Source organism: Neolamprologus multifasciatus, chromosome 8, assembly GCF_963576455.1.
Source record: "Neolamprologus multifasciatus chromosome 8, fNeoMul1.2, whole genome shotgun sequence".
Lineage (NCBI taxonomy): Eukaryota > Metazoa > Chordata > Actinopteri > Cichliformes > Cichlidae > Neolamprologus > Neolamprologus multifasciatus.
In genome coordinates, this window is record NC_140446.1 from 23,917,689 (window position 1) to 23,940,653 (window position 22,965).

The following is a 22,965-nucleotide window of genomic DNA, read 5'->3' on the forward strand; positions in this document are numbered from 1 at the left end:
AATAGCCCGTTTTTCTGTCACCAACTACACTTTTAACAGTGTTTTAGCCGCGAATGTCGCGCTGTAATCTTCACATGTCTGGTCAGGTTGTCAAACATAGAACATGTTTGCAAAAGTGCTCAGATGTTTTCAGAGATTTCAGTAGCTCTGCTAACAGTCAGCATGCAGAGTGCACCGAGGGGGTTACGTTAACCGGTTTGTTTACATATTCCACTCTCCGTGTTCCACATGTTGCATTCGCAGATTCTCATTTTCACCGAACGATCGTCTCTTTCCGCCTGGTCTTGTGTCTCTGTGCTTCTGTAACATAAAGAACGAGCTGACATTTTTCTCACGAAACCAGCGATCAGCTCAACAGACCCTCAGTTTACCTGCATGCATCCTCCTCCTCACCTGTCAGCTGTTTAACACCTGCTGCTAATTCAAGAAACACGCCCACGTTACCTGGTGATAGTCACAGTTTAACTGGGCAGCCGGTGCTCGATATTACGCAATGTCAGCACATTTTTCTGCACAAGATAAGTAAATATAGTTTTTCCCAAGCGCAGAGCTGCTGGAGCTTGTTTCCCAACAGAGCACTTTATAGGCGAACCCACTTTATCAGCGGCTGATGTCCAATCACCGGCACACAGCTTTGAAACCTCACCTGAGTTTTAGCTCTCAGTGGTTAAACGCTGGACTTAATTCACTCAGGTTTTGTCTGTCGGGTCACGTTTACTTCGTTGTTTTATTTACAACTGAGCAAATCGGTTTGGCTGAGGTTAAAGTTACGTTTCAGAACAGACGTTTAATGGTTCACTGGCACATGTGTTAGACTGAACTATTTATCTGGTGTGTTTTGGATTTAACAGTGAAGTTTGAGATTAAACTGACTTTTAAAATGTTTTTATACAAAGAGGAAAGAGAAGGCGCATTTCCACCGAGAGGAGCAGAGTTTCCAACTACATGTTCATAATGCAGACTGCAACCTGGACAGAAATATTATATCATCTGTTTTTTAATAGTTATTCAACTGTATTCTAAGCACCAGTGATCTGTTAGAATTTTTAGAGTTTACTTAACTAAAAATAAATGAGGTTAACATATAATTTATGTGATTTCTTTTCTCTCTCTCTCTCTATTTATTTTTTTGCTTTTTCGGTCATGTTATGTTTAACTGTCAAAGGTTTGTTACAAACTATGAAACACATCGTGCAGACTTCTGGATGTTAGAAGAAAACTAATACTGCTCATGAATGTGACGAAAGGCAGGAAGGTGTCCTTTAAAACTATAAACATGTTAGTAGGACCTCCCTATTTATATCATAGTTTATGAAATAGCACGTGTATTTCAGTAATAGCCTACTGATTTCAGTGTAGTGGTGAACAGTCACAGAGCTCACGTGGGTGTTATCTGTGATACTCCTTAACTATAATTTATCCAAGTTAACTTCAGTTAACTCTGAGCGGCTGGATCGACGGAGGTCAGACAACAATTTTACATGTATGATCTTAAAACAGGACACAGCCATTATCCGTCCTGGCCTCATATCAAATGTGAACGCAGACTGAGCTTTATATCTAATCTTCCTCTCAAACATTTAAACAGCAGCGAGTCTGCAGCTGAGGGAACACAAACTCAAATTGTCGGAACCGGTTTGCTCGTTTCTTGCGTTCATTTGGTAATTTATTAAATGTATAACTGTTATAACTGCTGAGTCTCTTACGCTGATGAAAATGCAGAAAACACAGATCACGAACACCTGTTCAACCAATCGCTTTCATTCCACTTTGATCTGTGACAAACTGACGGTTCATCTCTGTTACAGTGTTGTGTTAGACTGCTATATTTTTGTGTTCTTTATGCTGTAGATTTTCACGTCTCTGGAATAGTTGGCAGTATTAAGGATGATTTTCTGTAAAATTATATTGGTATGAGCCGTGACATATTCGTAGATGACCGTTAGATTAGTCAGCTGGGAAACTCTGGGTTAACTCAGAGAGCTGAAGATATCTTGGATATGCTGATCTTGCTCCGTGGTGTACAGGTCCGTTTACCCTCATGATTAATATTCACAATAAAAATATTAGCCGAACATCATGAAGTCTGTATGTGTTTCATAGTGTCGAACAACCTTTGTACAGTTAAAGCCAGCAGTTACTACATGAGGAAACACCAACGTTATCTCTTTTATGCGTTTATATGCAGGTCACGCTGATTACTGAACAAAAACCCAAAGATCAGCTGTTAATCGAATTTATTTGCTCTCTCTCCTCCTTAAACATGTTTTTAATGTTAGTTATAATTCAGAATTGGCGACTGAAACACGTAGGACACATAAGAACATCAGGAAATAAAACCCCGATAAATATAACCTCAGTAAAATAAGTCCGTGTCAGCGGGGATTATTACAGCTGTGTACCGGGGCCTGCGCTTTGTCGGCGGTAATAACAGCTCGATTGCTTGCGAGGCGAGCGGGTCTATCCCACGCTTTGCCGTGAGACTGGGCAGACATCTCCGAAATCATCGAAGCACTATTGCAAAGAGGCTGTATCTTGACAAACCGACCAGACACATGAAGATTAAACCACTACATTCTCGGCTAAAAAAATATTAAAACTGTATTTGGTGACACACACAAACAGGGTTTTTCAAAGTTCAGTTCTGTTAGTTTCCACATGCTGGTTGTTGTGTGCTAAAAACAATGGCCACTAGGCCAAAGCAATGGTTTTGAGTCGATCAGCGTTAACCCCGCCCCCTGAGTTTGATGGGTGAGGTTGACAGATAAAATTATTTCATGATGAGAGCCAGGCGCCAGGACTGCCAAAATGAAATAAATAAATATATCATTAAATAATTAATTAAATGTGTCAATAATTAATTAAAATGTGAAATACATAAATAATTAATTAAATGTGTCAATAATTAATTAATTACATGTGTCATAACTATTTATTTAATTAATTATTTCCCATTTTAATTAATTATTGCCACATTTAATTAATTATTGCCACATTTAATTAATTATTTAATGGTGTATTTAATTAATTCATTATGGCAGTCCTGGTGTTCCATACAAATGGCTTATGTTTCTGCATATCTGGAAAAGCGTGGACTCAAGCTCTTTTCATTTGAACTACAGGAAGGTGATCCCGCAGGCTTGTCAGCCCCAATTAAACCCCTTTCAAAACAGAGCGGCCGGGAAATGGAGTGGCAGCAGGTTGTCATTACCGATAACAATCTGATGAAGCGGGGGGACCGCAGGTCGAGTGAGTCACACTTGGTAGGAAAACGATTACAGGCAGCTCCATTTGTAGTTTTCTTTAGCCATGCTGTTACTAAAATGCACACCATACACAATATGGAAGTAAAAAGGAAAATAATAGGGCATGAGTAAATGGTCTCCAAATAAGCAACCACTTCTCTTTAGAGTTCTGAAAAGTCAGAGGGGAAAACATGATGGCTTTTTCATTTTGTATTTGGATGTGTGATAAATGCACACTGATGAAAGGACTGAAACAGAGCCACGACACACATTGTAACACTTTAACATTTACTTAAGTGGTACCAAATCTAATCATGTCTCACCATTTGTGCCTTACGGGACTTTTATTGCACAATTAAAGTCATAACTATTATTATGGGAAGAAGTCAGTACAGTACTGCTTTCCTTAAAGGAATATTATTTGTACCTTTGATTTGACGTCTTTAGTTCTTGTGCAACCTCAGGTCCCTCTGAGGCACTGATAATGTTTTGTCAAGAAATGGAAAAGCTCTAAAATATCTCCCTATCCATTCCTCTGCTGATTATTTACTCGGGAGCAGGCTTCCCTTATTACCTTCTTTAGCAAAGGATACACTGGAGCAATTGTTTATGAAGAAAAGCAGATGGCACCATCACACAAGTGGTGCACTGTGTGTATGTTAACAACAAAAAAGAAAGAAAAAAGAAAAGCTTTCATCTGCTGATTATTTAATCAGGAGCAGGCTTCCCTTATTACCTTCTTTAGCACTGGAAGAAAAGTAGATGAAAAAGAGATCAATATGACCCCCGATATATGTGGATCATTGTGCAAGTTACTCTTTCATATCACACCTAACTAATCAATTGTTCTATTTTATTGTGGATTTGAATCTTCTGTCTACACTATCCTTGGTTAGAAAATGTCTTTAACAGACTATGAGAAAATGAAAAATGTTGTACTCACCATTGCCCCTAGAGGTTAAAGAAAATCTACTTAGTGTATGTGCTCAGTGTTGCACACATGTGGTGAGTGAAGGTACAATTCCTCTGTAACTCTGGGTCTCTAATGACCCTGAGCGAGTACGCTGATTTACACTGGTATATTTTTAATGTAAAATAAATGCCTTTTGTTACTTTGACAGGAAAGTAATGTGGGTCTAGAAAAGTTCTTTGTAAACAACGTATAAAATGAGTACAGGTAAAGCTGAAACTGTGCTCAGTTTAAGATTATCATTAATTATTTACCTCGTTCCCAGATACTGAAATCCTTGGCTATAATTCTAGATTACATCTTGATCAGAAAAAAGTACTGCCATTAAAGGCTGGGAGTAACAATGCAGTGTTAAAAAGAAACGAAAAATGAGTGTTTAGTTTTGGTCTATGTCAGATTTGCCAGTTACCAACTCAATAAGTAAATAAGTCTCTCATTATAAATTCAAGGAGAATTCTATAAAAGCTTGGTCTCCTTCATATTGGCTCTTACAAGTATCCTCTATTGTAATAATTAAGAAGACTAAAAGTGAAACTAATTAAAAATACAGCGATCCAAGCTAACTTGCTCTGTAAAGTAGCTTAAATAAACGTAAACCAGTTAAACAGAAAAAGAAGCTAACTGGAAATTTCAACTCTAGATCAGTCTTCCCTGGGTTTGGCAGCCATGTGGGTGTTTCTGTCATTTCTGAAGGACTGATGCACGACAAAAACAGATGTCCAACCTGATCATCACTGCTCTGTCAATTCATAACCAGTAAGTGACGTTATTGTAGTTCTTTGTGTCTACTCTGTGCTTTTTATATAACAACACATCTACAAAAACTTCTTTCGTAATAAAGACAGTGACATTAGCATTCGTACTGCTGGAAGACTGCTGGGAGTGACAGATGCAAGGTTGTCGATGGTTACAATTTCATTTTGTACAAATCCACTCTTCCAAGTTTTTGTGTTTTTTTTTCTTCCGACCAGATGCACCTTTATGCCCCATCTTTTCAACATCCTTATACTGAGCACCACAATATGTTCATATGCTAAAAGAGAAGTCTTTCCTTCCTCGTTACTAAGACTAATTCAGATTTTTTTTTAATTGCTGGTGCTAAAATATGCTAGCAAGTAAAAAGTATATAATTTAGCTAAATTAGGCAGTCCTATTTAGCCATGAGATTGCTTGCGTTTAAAGTTTCGGTACTAGAACATGCACAAAGAGAGAATGACCTTAAACTAAAGTAACAGATTTTCCTGGCTGTCTGAGTTTTTTTTAATTTCATCTTAGGAGTGTATCACGTGGTGTTTATTTGGCTAAATAACTCATAGTAGCAGTCACTCTGACACAACCTTCCCTCGGATTCAACTTTTTATAGCTCTCGTCATTGCTCATAGTCTCTTTCAGCTAATTAGCATGCTGTGCACTGATGAAGAGTGATTAACAGTTAGGTCATCTTCAATTACAAGGTGTGAAGACTGTAAAATCAGACTGTCAACACTAATTTCTGTATATGTGGCATGAACATTGCTGCTTCATGTAAATGGAGCTTTAGAGCAAATGTAAGTGGGTGTAAGGGATAATTTACATTTGCACTGTATAATTGTTGCACTTGTTTCTTTTTTATTTCTGCTTTAATAGCAGTTGAAAAACTGAGGGCATGATTTTCTTTTGTTCACACAGTTCATTTCTCTGTAGCATTTGAAAAAACCTTAAGAGAGACATAAACTCAGTAAAAATGAAGGCTTAATCAGCTTTGGTCAGAGGTTATTTATGGTAATTTAATCATGTTGAGTGTTGCTAAGCTGTCTGAGGCACACTTCAAAGCCCACACCTACGCCAGTTACACACTTCTAACTTTATAGTCAAGTCCTTTTGTTGTGGCTTTCTTTGGAAATCAACTTTAAGAATTTGCTTGAAATCACAAGAGGAAAAGTAATCGAAAGTTTTCATTCAGATTCTGAGTGGGTCAAAGATTAATTCTTGATGCGGCTGGCATGCATTGAAATATCCAGCAGGCATAGAGCCACATCGCTCTCTTTAGATAAATCTTCCTGATGGCTTGTTGAGTGCTCCTTTTACATCAGTACCTACTCGGATCGACTCGCTATGGTTTTCAGGGTTTCCTATGAGGTCATAGTATCTGGTACTAGGTACTAAAATAGTACCTGCTCTGCTGGAGTTCCAAGCAAGTACTAAAATGTGACAGGGTCACACTGCATGCCACCAATTGGCTAGTCAGGGGCATCACTCGATGTGTTATGAGCGCAACTATTTCACAAAAATCAAACTCCCCCATATTTAAAATGGCAACAAAAGAAATGGCTGGAAAGAAAGCAACACTGTGGTCAAACGAAGAGGTGCAGACCTTTTTGTGCATAGTAGCCGAAGAAAAGATTCAGAGGCAGTTGGACCGACAAATCCAAAATGAAAACATGTACCACGAGGATGCGGAAATGAAACTTAAAAAACTCAAAAATCACTACCTCTTTTTATATAGCACATTTAAAGGACATCAAGTGTCAAGTGCTGAACAGAAGACACAACAGCTGAACTATTAGGGACCACACCTTGAAGGATTAGGGAGTGCCAACCTTTACTGTTAAAATAGTCAGTTTGATAGTGTTGTGGCACTATGATGGGTATGTGGGAGCCATCGATAGAACCCACACAATGGGTGCTGTTCTCGATGTAAGCAGTCATTTCCCTGAACCTGCACACGGAAAACCAGTCAATCCAAGCCGATCTGAGTAGGTATTAATGGTAAAAAGGCTCAAGTCTCTCTCACTATATATCTACTGTGTTTCTATAGAGGAAAACTATCTGTTGTGCAGTATGTCTGTGTAGGTTCTCAGTCATCCAGATCAGACAAACACATGGCACAACTATACATGTGCACTTGGATGCCAGTGGCTTACGAAACCAGCTACAGCCACCTACAATGTAGCCTTGAGGTCCCTTCCCATGCACTTCAACCCCAACTCACACTTTCCTTCAGGTGATCTCAATAGGTCACGTGATAGGGAGGGTCAAGTTCTCACAGTGGTTTCACCCTTAACCCTCTGTGACTGTAGTGGCCTACATCTTTTTTCACATCCTGATCATGTGATGACTCCCACGATCAAGAGTGCGCCAGTGTACAACTCCGAAATGAACCCCCACTAGGGTTTAAATACCTGGGACTCTTTTGTTTTAGAACTAAAAAACCCTCTTGGATGACAGGTGAAACATCTACACAAACTACATTTGCCTTCTTTTTTTCAAACTCTTATAACATCTGTATTGCAAGTTGAAAACCATAAAAATGAAGTAAAAGATACCAAACTGATCCATCGAATGCAGGAAAAGCGTTTTCTTTTACAACACTCATGAGCAAAATTGTTACACAGACATTTGCAGTGCCAACCCTCAGATTGTTTTCCCCCTCCTAAATACTTTGATTAAAAAGAATATCTGTCTGTATCATGTAGAGATTGAAAATGATCTTTGGTTATTTTCACAGGTTTCCCAACACCAGTCAGGACCTCACCTACCTATCACTCTCTCGATGTTTTGGAATAATCCTGAACAGAAGAAGCTGACACCATTAGAGTCACTACTGAACTCCCAACTCAGTCACTACTGACCCAGTTGCCCTCACGTCATGTGTCATGAAGTTACAGCAGCTGTTTGGGAGGAATTGTCTAGTTCTCAATAGAGTAAGATCAGAGAGGCAGCAATTGACTTCAGAAGGAGGACAGCTACACCACACATCTGTTGATTTGGTGGAGAAGGATAAGTACCTGGACATCTACATCAACAACAGGATGAACCAAGCAATCATACTGTATACAAATGGGGATGAGCAGGCTGTTTCCTAAGGAAGCTGAGGTCTTTCATGTGTGCCGCAAAATAATGGAGATTTTCTATCTTTCATTTGTGATGAGTGCAGCATACTCGGCTGTGGCCGAGAGGAGACGACCAAACAAAGGCAGCAGAGCAGCATCTATAACAGACTGATTTGCATCTGCTGCCACAAGGACAGCAAATCTTTCATATCACATGCTGTCACCCTCTATAATGCAATATCTCTTTCTGTCAGCACGGTAGATATTATTATTATTATTATTATTAGCAAGAACCCTGTGTCTGTACATGTCATTCTGTTTGTAAACATGAAACATTTTGAATGAATTCTGATAAAAGTTTATAAGGGTGTAGAGTAGCACCGAGCAAACAGAAGCCGAGAGTAAAGAAAAGCAGAAAAACAGGGAAAAGAAAGTTATTCACATCTGAATTATATTTTTATTGCACCTGAAAAACATCAACAAACTTAATCAGGAATTTCTGCAAACTGAACAAACTGAACAAACACATCAGGTGATTTGAAAGAGCAATAAGTCTCCAGATTCCTGAGGTTAAAGGTGCAGTTAGTAATTTTCGAAGGTTAAGTAACATGAAAAAAGGATACTGTCCTAATACATGTGCATAGATTAGTTTGTAATTGTGAAATACATAATTGCACAATAAATGTTTAATCAATCAATTACACAAAAATGTCACATGTAACAAAAATGATGGATTAAATGTATCGTTTTAATTATCAGAACGTAAACACCCTAAAATCATTTGCATTTTCGGGCCATTATTTTTTGTTTTGAACGACAGAGCCTCTAACTGTCTCTGTATGATCAAGACTCTTTGCCATGAAACCATCAATAAAAGCCACCATAATTACCTTCACTAAGGAGCTCGTGCTTTTGCATGCATGTGTGTCATTTTGTCTGTATTCAAGGTCAACTTATGATTTATTGGTCAAAAATAGACAAAAAGCTTAACTATGATTCTTATTACAACTGTGGTGTTTAACATCAAAATATAGAAGGTCAGTAGACTGAGTTGCCGTACAAAGCTATTTAAAACCGTGTTTCTTACTACCATTAATTGTATTTACAATGTTTAGGCATGTTGGGAACGATATGTGGGGATTCCAAATATTACATTACATCTACATCAGAACTTTGACTTCTCTTTCAGGGTCAAATATGGTCAAACAACATCTTTTAGAAATCTCTAAAATGTCTTTTTATGTCTGTGACAGGTGTGTTCACTTGTTACAGAACAACGAGTTATTAGTTTTTATCTAGCTATTACAGTTTCTTTTTATCAACAATTTTTCCAAATATGTAACAAATAAAATATTTCTTATCTCTGTTTTGCAATATGTATATACATATAAATAGTATATATACTATTTACATATGCAGTGTTGGGAAGGTTACTTTTAAAATGTATTCCATTACAGATTACATGCCCCAAAATGTATTCTGTAACGTATACCGTTACGTTATATGTGAGTAACGTATTCTGAATACTTTGGATTACTTAATATATTATCATGCTGTTTACAACTACGTGAATGTACTATTGCTGTGATTTATTACTGTTACTGAAGGTCCGCGGCTCCGAACCGTAGTAAAGGGACCTCTGGCTAATACGGTGGGTTCTGTGTTGGGCTCGTAGCCGAAAACTAGCTTTACTTTGTTGTCTGGGTCAACTTTGCTAGCGAGAGACAGAGAGAGGCGTTGAAAGGCTGCTCCAACGGAACTTATTGTTTTTGGAGGAAAACACGAACACGGTGTACAGTTGAGTCTTAATAGCTTACTTACAACTGGGCTCGTCAGGCACTCTTCTTGGCTGCAGTGGTTATTATTATATTTACATGCTTCCAGCTCCCGTTTTTGCTCGATGACAGCTCGTACTTTTCCTTTTTCTCCCTCCCTCGCTCACAGACACATAACGGGTATGGCAGTCCATTCTCCCTGCAGCACGGACTACACTGCCTATGATGCTACATTCTTTAGAGCTATACCGGTAGCATTCTGCCTATTAGCTTAGCACAACAACAACAAAAAGGCCTCTCTCACCCAGGAAACACACCGAGAGAGAGCGTCACCCTGTAACCATGACAACCGTAACGCTGCCGCCTGGAACAACAGAACGTAGCTGTCAAACAAAACCCAAACAGTCCTGACCAAATAAAGAAGCATAATAAATTAAAAAATATGGAAAAGCTGCAGTTACCGGCGCTACTTTTCTCATATCTAGTTTGGCTAATTATGCTAACATTCTAGCTAGCAGTTGCTTTTCTCCAGACCTGTAGGATGTTGTGGTAGCTGTAGTGAAGTATATGTCCTTCATACATTATTAACCCTCTTCACTAGTGTGTGGCATACAATGGTGTCTTTGAATGAAGTGAAATCATGCCTTTGCTAACAATGAAGGTGTCACTGTAAGCTACGTATAGATCCTTCTGTTTTTGCCTGAGCTTTTCTGCTTCTGGTGCTTTATGTCAACAGGTTTCTATAGGTATGGCTACTGTGTAAGCATTTCAGGCTGCTTATTGAGCATCATTTATTTATTGCTGCTGTCTGAGAGTTTGGCAAAATGTCAAGAAAAAAAATCAATAAGATACCTGAAAAAGTTCAATCTGATGTTTACTTCCAGAGGAAGAAGCAAAAGTGCAATTCAGTGTGTAAACTGTGTTTATCAGTGTGTACCTTCCTCTTTTCCTTCATGTTCTCACCCACTGTTCCTTGAAAGCTCTCTCTGTTTCTCAAAAATAGTGTAGCAGCAGGGAAGGCATTTTGCTTTCGTCAGTAGCCAGAGTCTGAGTAGGTTTCTGGTGGGCACACTCAAAACTGATATCGCCTCAGTTGGTGATGTAAGTGGCTTCTTGCTGAGATAGTAAAGGAAAGCAGTAGCGTGTCTAAGGATAGACTGGGTTGCCTCAGATACAAATTAAGGTTCCAGCAAATATAATAGTTTTACACCATTTCACATTTTCAGAATAAAACCACATCACATATTTAGTGTATATTATAATGACTGCATGTAGGCAGTTTAATTAAAGCTTGTTGTCCTGTGCTTGTTGAATGGTTCAGTGGTAACAAATAAATGTTAAATCTTTAGTTTTAGATTATTTACCACTTCTTTGGAAGCTTTTATTGCACTTCAAGCAAACTAATAAGTTGTTATCAACAAGGGGCAAAGAGACATCATTATTGCAGTTCTCATAATATGAGTAATGTCTGACTGACTTGCATTTGTAACTGCAGAACTATCCTGCAAAAGGATCCTTTTACAAATCCTCTGGTTTGACAAATAGTGATAGGATTTAAGTACTTTTGCTAAATACTTTTTTACTTTTTTCTTGGCCCTGGGATTGATTGATTGATTGATTGATTGATTGATTTATGCACTCTAACTTTAAAAAGTCTAAAGCACAAAAAAAAAAGAGAGAAACTCACTTACTTAAACCTCTGTGACAGTAGATATGACATTGCGTGGGGAGGAGGATTCTGATCGCTTACTTTCCAACTTTCTACTGGGCTACTAAGCATCAGGGTTTCAGTGCAAAAGCTATCATTAACTGAATAAAAAATAAATCAACTGGAGTCAGAAAAAAATATAATATATTCTGGGATGTTAGGATGATAAGTTCAATTCAATTCAATTTTCAATTCAATTCAATTCAATTTTATTTATATAGCGCCAAATCACAACAAAAGTCGCCTCAAGGCGCTTCATAGATACAGAGAAAAACCCAACAATCATATGACCCCCTATGAGCAAGCACTTTGGCGACAGTAAGTGAACTTAAAGGAACCGTAAAGGGACAAAGCGTGTTTGGAGGCAGCAAGGGAGAAGCATAGACACTGGGGCTAACCGGAGGTTAGCTTTCCAACCTGAAGTACTACAAAGTCGGCACATTCAAAAGATTTTTAAATCTCCTTGTGTGAACTACACAGAGATTTATCTGGTGCTGATAGGCTAATTCAACATATGACAAGAGCTTAAATGTAGCGGATCTTCATTTATATGTACTACAACCGTACCAGGACTTTAAGCAGGAAAAATAACTGTGGAGAGATTCCACTTTTTGTGAACAGTTGTGTCGGTTTCAGCCCTGCTGCTTTAAGAACCAATATGTATTATATCCAGTGTTGGGGAGTAACGGAATACATGTACCGCCGTTACGTATTTAAAATACAAAATATGAGTAACTGTATTCCGTTACAGTTACCGTTTAAAAAGGTGGTATTTAGAATACAGTTACTTTGTTGAAATGAATGGTATTTTCCTGTTTCATATGTTAGGCTATGCTCTCTGTATTTTTAGTCTCGTGCTGGTGGAAACCCAAACAAAACATTAATAGGCTTTAATGTCTGTGTCTCAATCTCGCGGCCCATGTCACCTCTACTTGCGGCCTGCATAATGACGTGAAGAAACATTTTAAAAAATTATTCACAAAAATGATTTAATATGAAGGCAATAGGCAGAGTGTTACAGGCATAGCCATACAGAATGTAGGCTCATGGGCAGTGTAGTCCGTGCTCCAGGGAGAATGGACTGCCATACCTGTTATGTGTTTGTGAGCGCGAGGAAGGGAGAAAACGAGTCGAAAAGTAAGAGTTGTCACCGACCCGAAACGGGAGCTGGAAGCACGTAAATATAATAATAACCACTGCAGACAAAAAGAGTGCCTGACGAACCCAGTTGTAAGTAAGCTATTAAGACTCGTGTTTTCCTCCAAAACAATAAGTTCCGTTGGAGCAGTCTTTCAACGCCTCTCTCTGTATCTCACTAGCAAAGTTGACCCAGACAACAAAGTAAAGCTAGTTTTCGGCTACGAGCCCGACACGGAACCCGACGTATTAGCCAGAGGTCCCTTTACTACGGTTCGGAGCCGCAGACCTGTTTTACAGGTGCGGAATAGTTTTCTAGACGAGATCGCTGCAACAAGTGCAGCCTTACCTAATGTCAACCTACCTACTGTTACTCATTTTATATTATGAGTAACAGAGTTGGGAGTTCACCTTGTAATCAGAAGGTTGCCGGTTCGAGCCCCGGCGATGACGACGGTCTCAGTTGTTGTGTCCTTGGGCGAGACACTTCACCCGTTACCTGCTGGTGGTGGTCAGAGAGCCCGGTGGCGCCAGTGTCCGGCAGCCTCACCTCTGTCAGTGCGCCCCAGGGTGGCTGTGGCTACAATGTAGCTTGCCATCACCTGTGTGTGAATGGGTGGATGACTGGATGTGTAAAGCGCTTTGGGGTCCTTAGGGACTAGTAAAGCACTTTACAAATACAGGCCATTTACCATTTAAGATTTAAAATGTAGTTGGTATTGGTATGGCGAGTAACCTTCAGTTATAGTAATAAATCACATTCATGTAGTTGTAAATAGCATGATAATATATTAAGTAATCCAAAGTATTCAGAATACGTTACTCTCATTGAGTAACGTGACGGAATACGTTACAAAATACATTTTGGGGCATGTATTCTGTAATCTGTAGTGTAATACATTTTAAGTGTGGTTTATTCCCTACTTTCTGGCTTCGTGGGATGATGACAACGACACAAGTTAAAAAATTCATAAGAAACAATATAGAAAAATGAATAAATTAGATATCAGTAGTTAAGCTAGTGAATGCATGCTTGTACATTGTACAAGTGAGCATAAATTTACGAAAACCATGTTTATCCTGCTTTACCTTATTTTGGCATTGTAGGTATTTTAGACGGTGCTGTAATTCACTAAATCACCACCATATTGCTGGTTTGCATAGTACATAAAACAAAACAAGCGAACTACACCCTGAACACGTAAGGGTGGTGTCAACCCCAATGCCACTGTTCAAATGAACAGATCCGGGGTTTTTTCCTTTTTTAAAATGGATGCACAGTAATCAAACTTTTCATATTTTACTGCAGTTATGGGTTCGTTAGAGTTTGCTGATTGGAATCGGGGCTTCTGAGTTCCACAAAGACATCATACAGGTACAGCAGGACAGTGCAACCGCCTCATTAGCATTTATATGGAACCTCAATGTCGCATGAAGAGACACATTCAAAACTAAAATATCTGTCAACCACTGTGGCATCTTTCCCTGGTGTAAAGTAACATTTTAGACTACATAATGGAAAAATCATACTGCATATAATTCAGACAGTTTTGGACTGTCTGAATTATATGTAACATGGACAGACAGTTTTTTGAAAAGAAATAATAAAAGAAGTTGCTGCGCCCTATATCAGGAAACATTTTGGCTAGAATCCCCATTTCTTCCAAGACCATAGTGATGGGATTTCCGGCTCTTTTTAGAGATCCGGCTCTTTCGGCTCGGCTCACTAAAAAGAGCCGGCTCTTTCGGCTCCGAACCGGCTCTTCAGGTTGTTTTGTTGCTTTAATTATTTAATCATTAACAATAATATAAAATTATGCAGAAAAGGAATTACTAATGTAAAAAAAAAGTGGTTTTATTTATATATGTTTATATATGGTCCCTAGAGACAAAGCACGTACAAACTCTAAAGCATATACAAACTCCAAAAAGCACGTACAAACTCCAAAACACATTTCTAGCGTTTACTGAACTTCCAAAACAGAGCTACCCAGATCACTTAAATTACACAATTGAAAGCATGTGTGTATTGTTTGTGTATTTATAGACAAGCACTCATATTTATTCAAATAATTTAAAAAAAAAGTTCATTTACCTGTTACTACCACACACCAAATCCGGTTGTTGATACTTCCTGGCTTGTGTAGCCACTAGGTAACAAAAGCTCAACACTGCGCCCTAGAAACCTGGAGCACTTCTGTTGTCTTTTGTACGTGACTCTGAGTTTGTACGTGCTTCTGAGTTTTTACGTGTTTTGGAGTTTGTACGTGCTTCTGAGTTTTTACGTGTTTTGGAGTTTGTACGTGCTTCTGAGTTTTTACGTGTTTTGGAGTTTGTACGTGCTTCTGAGTTTTTACGTGTTTTGGAGTTTGTACGTGCTTCTGAGTTTGTACGTGTTTTGGAGTTTGTACGTGCTTTGTCTCTAAGGTCCACTATAAATATACTTTATTTATTCACGCCACATAAAATGTAATAAATAAATCATATAATACAAAAAACAACTATTTACATTTTAAACTTTTAACTATTTAAATTTTCAGCATTTTCCTTTTAAACAAATTTAACGTGAAACAACACAAAACACTGCAAACCACAACACAATTAAATATAAATTAAAATATTAAAACAAAAAGAAGATGCACATTCTCTGTCATATGAGCCTGCATGATTTCTGAATCCTTTATCATCTGCAACTGAAAATAGTGGATGATTACTATACTTTTCTAATGTGACGTTGTTGTCCCTCGCTCTCTTTCTCTCTGGCTCTGTTCCTGTGCTACTGCAAGTGTAACTAACGCCCCTCCCCCCTCTGCCCAGCGCAAAGTACAGGCCGTGCGGAGTTTAGCGGAAAAAAGGGCGAGAGAGAGGGTGAGAGAAAGAAAAAAAAAAAAAAAAAACCTCACGGCTCCTAATAAGGAGCCGGCTCGCGTCGTTCACTTCAAAGAGTCGGCTCTAAGAGCCATTTCGTTCGCGAACGACCCATCACTACAAGACCATGTTGCTGCAGCATCAGAGGGGATCAACCGGGTAAAAACTCCACCAGAATCACCGGATTTAAATCCCACTGAGCTCATTTGGCACTCCGTGAAAGACTTTTTCTGCAAAAAAGCCAAGCCAGGCGCAAAGAGGGAACTCATTCAAGCCATAGAAGTGTTTGTGGAACACGTGACTCAGGAAAACTCAGGATTATTGTAACAGAATTATTACAGGGTTGGGTTACAAAGTTCTACAATTTATTTTTTTTTAAAAAGGGACGCAGAGTGGAAAGTAAAATATATCTTTAAAATATTTTTTAATAGATCTCTTTCTTCCAAAGCACAACTGATAACAGTCACTGAATGGAATGATAACATCCAAAGTGGGTGTATTGGGTGTCCTTAGAAACAATAATGTAAAAAATAGAGACATCATGGCCGAGACAACATTAATGTGTATATGTGGGTTTTTACAAAGCAACAAGCCCTCGTTTTAATGTTAGCGCTAAAGAACATTACAGACAACATACAGGAGGGATGGAGGTTGAAAACTGTGGTCATATTTAGAACAGAGCCCAACATATTTCTTGTATATTTCATTATGGCAGAATGCACAAGCATGTACATAGTTGCTATCATGATGCTCTTTGTCTGGCTTGCCCTTTTGTATCACGTCTAAAATAAACTCTTCTCTGACAGGACCAACCAATAATCATTTTGTGTTTAAATTTGAATTTTCAATGTAAAAAAACATGCGTGGGTGTATGTGTAGAAAGTTGTAAGTGATTTAACCCTCTTGAGGCAGGCGTAGCCGATTTGCAACAGTTAAAAACTAACAACCTGATTACCCCACATACATATTTTATGAGGTTTTTTTTACTCAGAAGTACCACTGCAGGACTTGGTTGGGCATTAGCAACAAAAAGTTTCCCACTTGCTCACCAGATGGCAGTGTTGTCCCACTTCCAACATGTCTGCTTCCTTGGTTTCACTGACACTGATTTTCTTGGTGTCAATTTCATGTAAGTATCACTATCAACCTCCATTAATTTGAAAACAAAACTGCATCAGAAGAATCATGAGTGTATATAGATACTGTAAATGCCAATTGGTGGATTTTATCTCTTCTGGATTTTTCCCCTGGGGCAGCTTTATTTCAACGTAGCAGATTTGCAACGTGTGGCCGGATAGGTACCACTGGATGCCACATGCTTTATCTAATAGTTTCCCATTTTTTGAGCAACAGTTCATACTAGGGTTATTTTCATATCACCAATGTTTACATATTACTTTGAGGTGTCACTGAGGGTATATCCTTTGGAAAATTTAGAGCGAAGTTACAAACAATCGGAGGCAGATTTGATCAAAAACAATGGCACAATACGATGTTCATTTTACTGTGCAGTAATGAAAACTGATGTAGTCTAATTCCATGGCACATATATTACTACAGATCAATGTGTTAAAGCATTTTTTGGCAAATTATCTTACAGAATACTCTCTTTGCAGGATTTTCAGTGTTATATGGCAGGCAGATGAAAATTTTACTCAGTGAGGAAAGCCATTGAGTTGATTTACTTCCTGATGGGGCTTTATCTGACACAGAATCCATTTCAGACGATAAAATTGCTGATCCAGATTTTGAGGATACTCCTGAAGCATACGAGTCTGACTCCAGCCTTGATGATGATGAGCTACTGGCAGCAATAGCAAAAGCTAATCCCAACCACCTTGATGTTGAAATTCATAACGTACATGCAGACAGTGACACTGAGGTCCCAGATGACAATGCACCTCAGCAAGGCCCAGCTCCTGTCAACAAGGCGTTTTCTTGGAGGCAGAGGAAACCCCCAGCAGCTGACATAGACTCTTCATTCCGATGACCTGCATTCTCACCTCCACCAGACGAAATACCAAGTCCAAAGTGGTATTTTGATCAGTTCATGGACAAATCCGTGTTTGAACATATTTCTCACCAATCTAACCTGTATGCAGCTATGAAGAATGGCCCAGAGCTGAAAACAACCTCATCTGAAATAGAGCAATTCATTGGTTTACACATCTTGATGACCGTCATTGGAAGATGATCCAACATCCCATCAAGCTGCCCCACCTCCACCTCCACTTCAGCGGATTGTTGCACCATCGGTTGACGTCAGACTCGACCGATGAGATCATTTTCCCATTCATGCCGAGAAACGTGGACGTTGCAGACTGTGCAAGAATGGCTACACACAAATGGCGTGCCTGAAGTGCAAAGTACTTCTGTGCTTTACGAAAGACAAAAACTGTTTCTTGGAGTACCACACCACAAAGTGACATGCCAACATGGCCTACTCAATGAGGATTTGAGATTTTGGATTTGGATCCCATATTGTTTTTGTTGTTGTTCTGTTTCTGAAAAGCACTTTGTTACATTATTTTGAAAATTATACAAATAAAGTTAATGTTCATATCATATTCAGTCTTCAGTGTCAATTTACCACACCGGGCCAATGTTGTAAATCCGCAACATCCCAGAACTCCTTGCATGTGAAGGTCTCACTAAAAAAAAGTCAGGATTCTATTGTACTACCCCACATGATAATTTTCCCCAAATATCAGATTTTTCCTGTAACTAAAACTTAATTTGAGCCTGAGAGGGTTAAGTTACATTAGCACTGCACCCCCTGGTGGATGCAGAAGATGTTACCTGTCAAGAGATTTATTCTTAAACACTTCTTCAGCTGAGAGTCAGAGAGTGCAGACACACAGGGCCGTCACAGAGCACTCACATCAGAGTGGGGGCCCTGTGAAGTGCGCTCTGTTACCGCTCTCGTCTTTATTTATATACAAAAGTAATACAATAGTGAATAGACAGAGGAATGTTGGTGCGTATGTATGTGCGTATGTTAGATGTGTGTTTGTGTGTGTGTGTGTGTGTGATTCTGAAGGACGCGGCCCCTCTTCTTGTTAGGGAGCGCAGATAAGAGTGTCCAGCTCTCCTCTTCCTGGTAGGAGTGAAACTGCTTGTTCAGCTATTATCGCTATGGGAAAGAATTTATAAAACAGAAACAAATCTTATAGTGGACAACAGTCTAAGTCATAAAAGGTCATCATGCAGTATTCTATCACATGTAAACTTACATCTTTAAAAGCATATACTGACTACTAAGTACAATTTTCCATTGACTGACATTGGCTTCGGGGCGTTAACATTCTTGCTCGCATTTACACGTCACAGGTGGGGATATCATTACAGTCACGGATCAGCAGCTAATCTGCCAGGAATCCACCAGGTATCCATCAAGAAGGAGACAATCACTTTAAGTGGCTGTATCTGCACCTTCATGCTCTCACAGCTGTGATCCAATAATGACCAGTTACCCACAGAAAACCTTGTTTTTTATTATAGCATATTTCCAACAACTGTGATTAAAAAAAAGCAACCGATTACTATTTTATATGCTACTTTACCATAGATTAAATGAAAGACGAGAGAAAAGGAGATGGTAGAGATGGTTAAACAAACAGAAATGAGGCTAGTGTAATAGATGAACTTTACATAGGATTAGTCTAACATCTGATTATGTGGTCACTTATAGTTGAATAATGCGTGTAAGTGAGCCAGTGTGGTAACAGTGGCCACACATCCATGCACAACTACTTCACTGCTGTGCGCCATTGCTTAAACAAATGGCACCATATCCCTGAGCAGGACCATAAATTATTCTAAAATACAGTCCAAACTCTGACACTGTGCTCACATGAAAAGAGTGCTCATAATTTAGGTTAAATTAAGTAAATAAACTGCTTAAGCTTCTTTCCACCCCTTTGATTTCATGTGGGGAAACAGTGCTTCTCCTCACCCTCCATTTTTCAGAGTAATAAGATGTTAGGTGTGGAGAAGAGCCAAATGCACACTCGGGCAAAGTCCAAAACCAAAGTTTAAAATTAACCTAACACAAAAGGTAAGGAGATTTGTGTTTGGCGTGTTATTTATTTGTTGTAACCAAAAGCAAGTTTAGAGCTTTTTTTTTTTTTGGAGGGGGGGGGCTGAATTATTGGTAGACACTGCGACAGGGCATCCAAGTATTTAAGTTGCTTTTGAAAGTAACATTGAACTGATGATGATTGTTGTGATTTGGTGCTTTATTAATAAAACTGAATTGAAAACTTACTTTGACTTACTTTAGTCTTTTAGTAAGTACTTACTGATAGCAAAAAAAAAAAGTATTAAAGTAAAAAGTACTATGTTTATATAGTTTTATAGAAAAGGGTAAATAACAGAATATACAGTAGATGTAATACAAAAGTTAATCACTAGATGTCGCCACTGTTCAGTTTTGAATTTAGGTTTTGTGAGTTCTGAAAAACCTGCACTTTCCATTTTTACTTTGCAGAACACTCCAGTTTGCTTTCTCTTTTAGAACATTATATATTTATTTTAAACCCTGTAACAAATGAGATATTGCTACATTATGCTGAAAAATTATTAGTGTTGAGTATAAAAGTCAACTTTTTGGAAAAAGAGCAAAGCATAGTGCTGTATATTTCATCACAACATGGATACAATAGGATGAAGTTATTGTTCCAAAGACCTGAAAAGAAAGTTCCATGTTTAGATTCACAGCCACTGTAAATCCTTTTTAGCTGTGACTAGGGGGTTCTTGGTGGCTTTTTGCCACTGTGTTAGCACCATCCGTGCAACGTACACTGGTTAGTTCTCAGAGGACTTCCCAGCCAGTGCTTTAGTGCTCTGTGACAAGTTCTTGAATTTGTATTAGTGGATCATTAACATGTCAAATGATGATAATGGATTGTTGTGTTTAAAGGAGTACATTTGCATCACCGAGTTGTCATCTGAATGTTACCAGAAAGCTATCAACAGTTATTTAGCACATGTAGTCATTTTAATGCTAGAAGGGTTATTACAAGTCATTGTACAGAGAAATGCTTTTTCTTGGTACACATGACAATAAATGCTTTGAATCTTGAATCGTGAAGTCAGTATACCCCTGCATGTACCTTTGTGCCATTCCAGTTTTATCTCTGGTTCTTCTACCCAAACGTATAGTCCCCATTAGAAGTATAATACCTGTTAAAGGGAAATTTTAAACTTTATTGATGCAAAACACCAAATATCTGTACTGTGGCTGTTTTATATCTTCACCTTGCTGAGATCGTTTGACTCCTGGAATCATGACGTGTTCTGGACATAACACATGGTGGCAGCAGTGCTCCACTGAGAAAATTGTGCTCATCAACACTGTTGGCTACTGAACGCTCATATGGCTTATATCTGAGTTGGCAACAATCCACACAACACAAACATAGCTGCTTAATCTGCTGTGGAGGCAAGGTCCAGACTCTAAAAGCTCTTGTCCCACCTCACCATACCTCCAATGGAAACTTTTGACTTATCGCCTTCTATTAAACAGAAAACTTTAAAAACTACCATTATTAGTAAAGACTGTAGATATAATGATCCATTTTCCTCTCTGCGGGGCTCTGGCTAATGAAATGTATGCTAGTTTTTCATGATCTGTCACCACTGATGGCCAAAATAATCAGAAAATTAGGCACCCTCAAGAATAAATCTCTCTTTGGTGAACCAACCTGATAGGTGTTTATTTAGAGAGCCACAATCCTTTAAAAACGAAACATGTTGCCACATGTAGCAGCTGGCTGAGAGTAGAAGGGCTGACCTTCAACTTGTGCGTTTCCTGTTTTTTTGGCAGCTCTTATGTAATGACTTGTGCTAGCTCAAATTGCAATGCACCTTCACGAGGTTTAGAGGTGAAACCATCTTGAAAGTTTTTGTGCAAAATAAAAGTTATTTAGTGTAAATTTAAAAAAAAGAAATCAAACAGTGATATGATGAACGCGCTTTATAAAAATTCTGTTTTCTGTAAACAGTGATGCTGAAGTTAATGACCAGCAAGCAAGTGGCGATTCAGTCGTCCAGTTGTTGACTGTAACTACTTGGAAGAAGTAGTTGAATGCAAAAATCTTGAGTGCAATCAGCAGAAGTTGTAGTGAAGTTTATGCTCATTTTGTTACATTCAGATATTATTGTATAAAACAAAGTTCATTCGAACAATTGCTGTCTAATTTATAAATTGAGACAGATTGCCAACAGACTGCAATCAATCTGAGTCAGTTTGCAAAGATGAGGACACATCTCTTTACAATAGGGGAATCCGCTCAGCTGGTTGCCAAATAATTGTATTCTGGCTATATTCCTATATAAAAGCAAGGTTTCTGGGCACAGGAGGTAGAGCAGGCCATCTACTAAGTGAGAGGTTGGCAGTTCAATTCCTGACTACTGCAGTTTGCATGCCAAAGTATCCTTGGGCAAGACCCTAACCCCCATAGTTGCCGTACCATTGTGTTCATCAGAGTATGAATGTGTGGAAATGTTAGATAGAAAGCACTTAAGGACAGAAAAAAGTGCTCGTATGAATGCATGAATGAACCACGTTGTATAAAGTGATTTGAGTGATTTTGAGATTTTCTAGTAAGTAGTGTAAGAAACAGTACATTTACCATCCTGCAGCAACCCTGTCACTATTACTGAATTTGAATGGACAAAAGAAGTAGTTAACTTTTGCATTCAGATGGCATCAGATTAGCCTATTTCGGTGATTTATCGCAGGTATTACACCAACCAGAATGCATGGAAATGACTTGGCCACATCCACCCATCTTATTGCTGTTTTGTCTGGTTTTCACTTAACAGACTGACTTTAACTGACTGCAAGTGGTTGCAGACCTGCTTCCTGTCTCTGAAGCAATCATTTCAAAGGCAATGAGATCGCAAGTTCAGCGCACATGGTTACAGTAATGGTCTCTAACCCCTGTTTCCATATTGTGACTGTCACATAAACCCAGTCAAGTGATCATCAGTTAAAGCTAGGTCTAAGTAAAACACATTAGCAAGTGAAAAACAAAACAATACAAAGTGCACGATGCAAAGGTTTCAATAGGCAATAGGAGGTGAACCATGGGGTATGGCGAACAAGCCAGCAACAAATGACCCCACTACCACTCCAGCTAGTAGTGCCAGGGTACTGTTGTGTGGGATAGACTTGTCTATCAGAAAGTGCTTAGGCTATTGAACATGAGCAATATAGCTGCCAAGTTGTTAGATACCAATAGAATACATCAGAGCAAGAAAACCAGTGAGACTACAAACCACAAAGCTAGAATTTAGCAGTTTTTGCTCGCCACTTTTATTTTATTTCTGTCCTCCCTTGATCCATTTATTGCCCCACTCTCTCCTTCTCTCTTTTTTTGGAAACTAATCTTCAGTTTTCTCTCCTAGGGGGACGTCGTCCTCTTTCTATCCATCCGGAACGTTC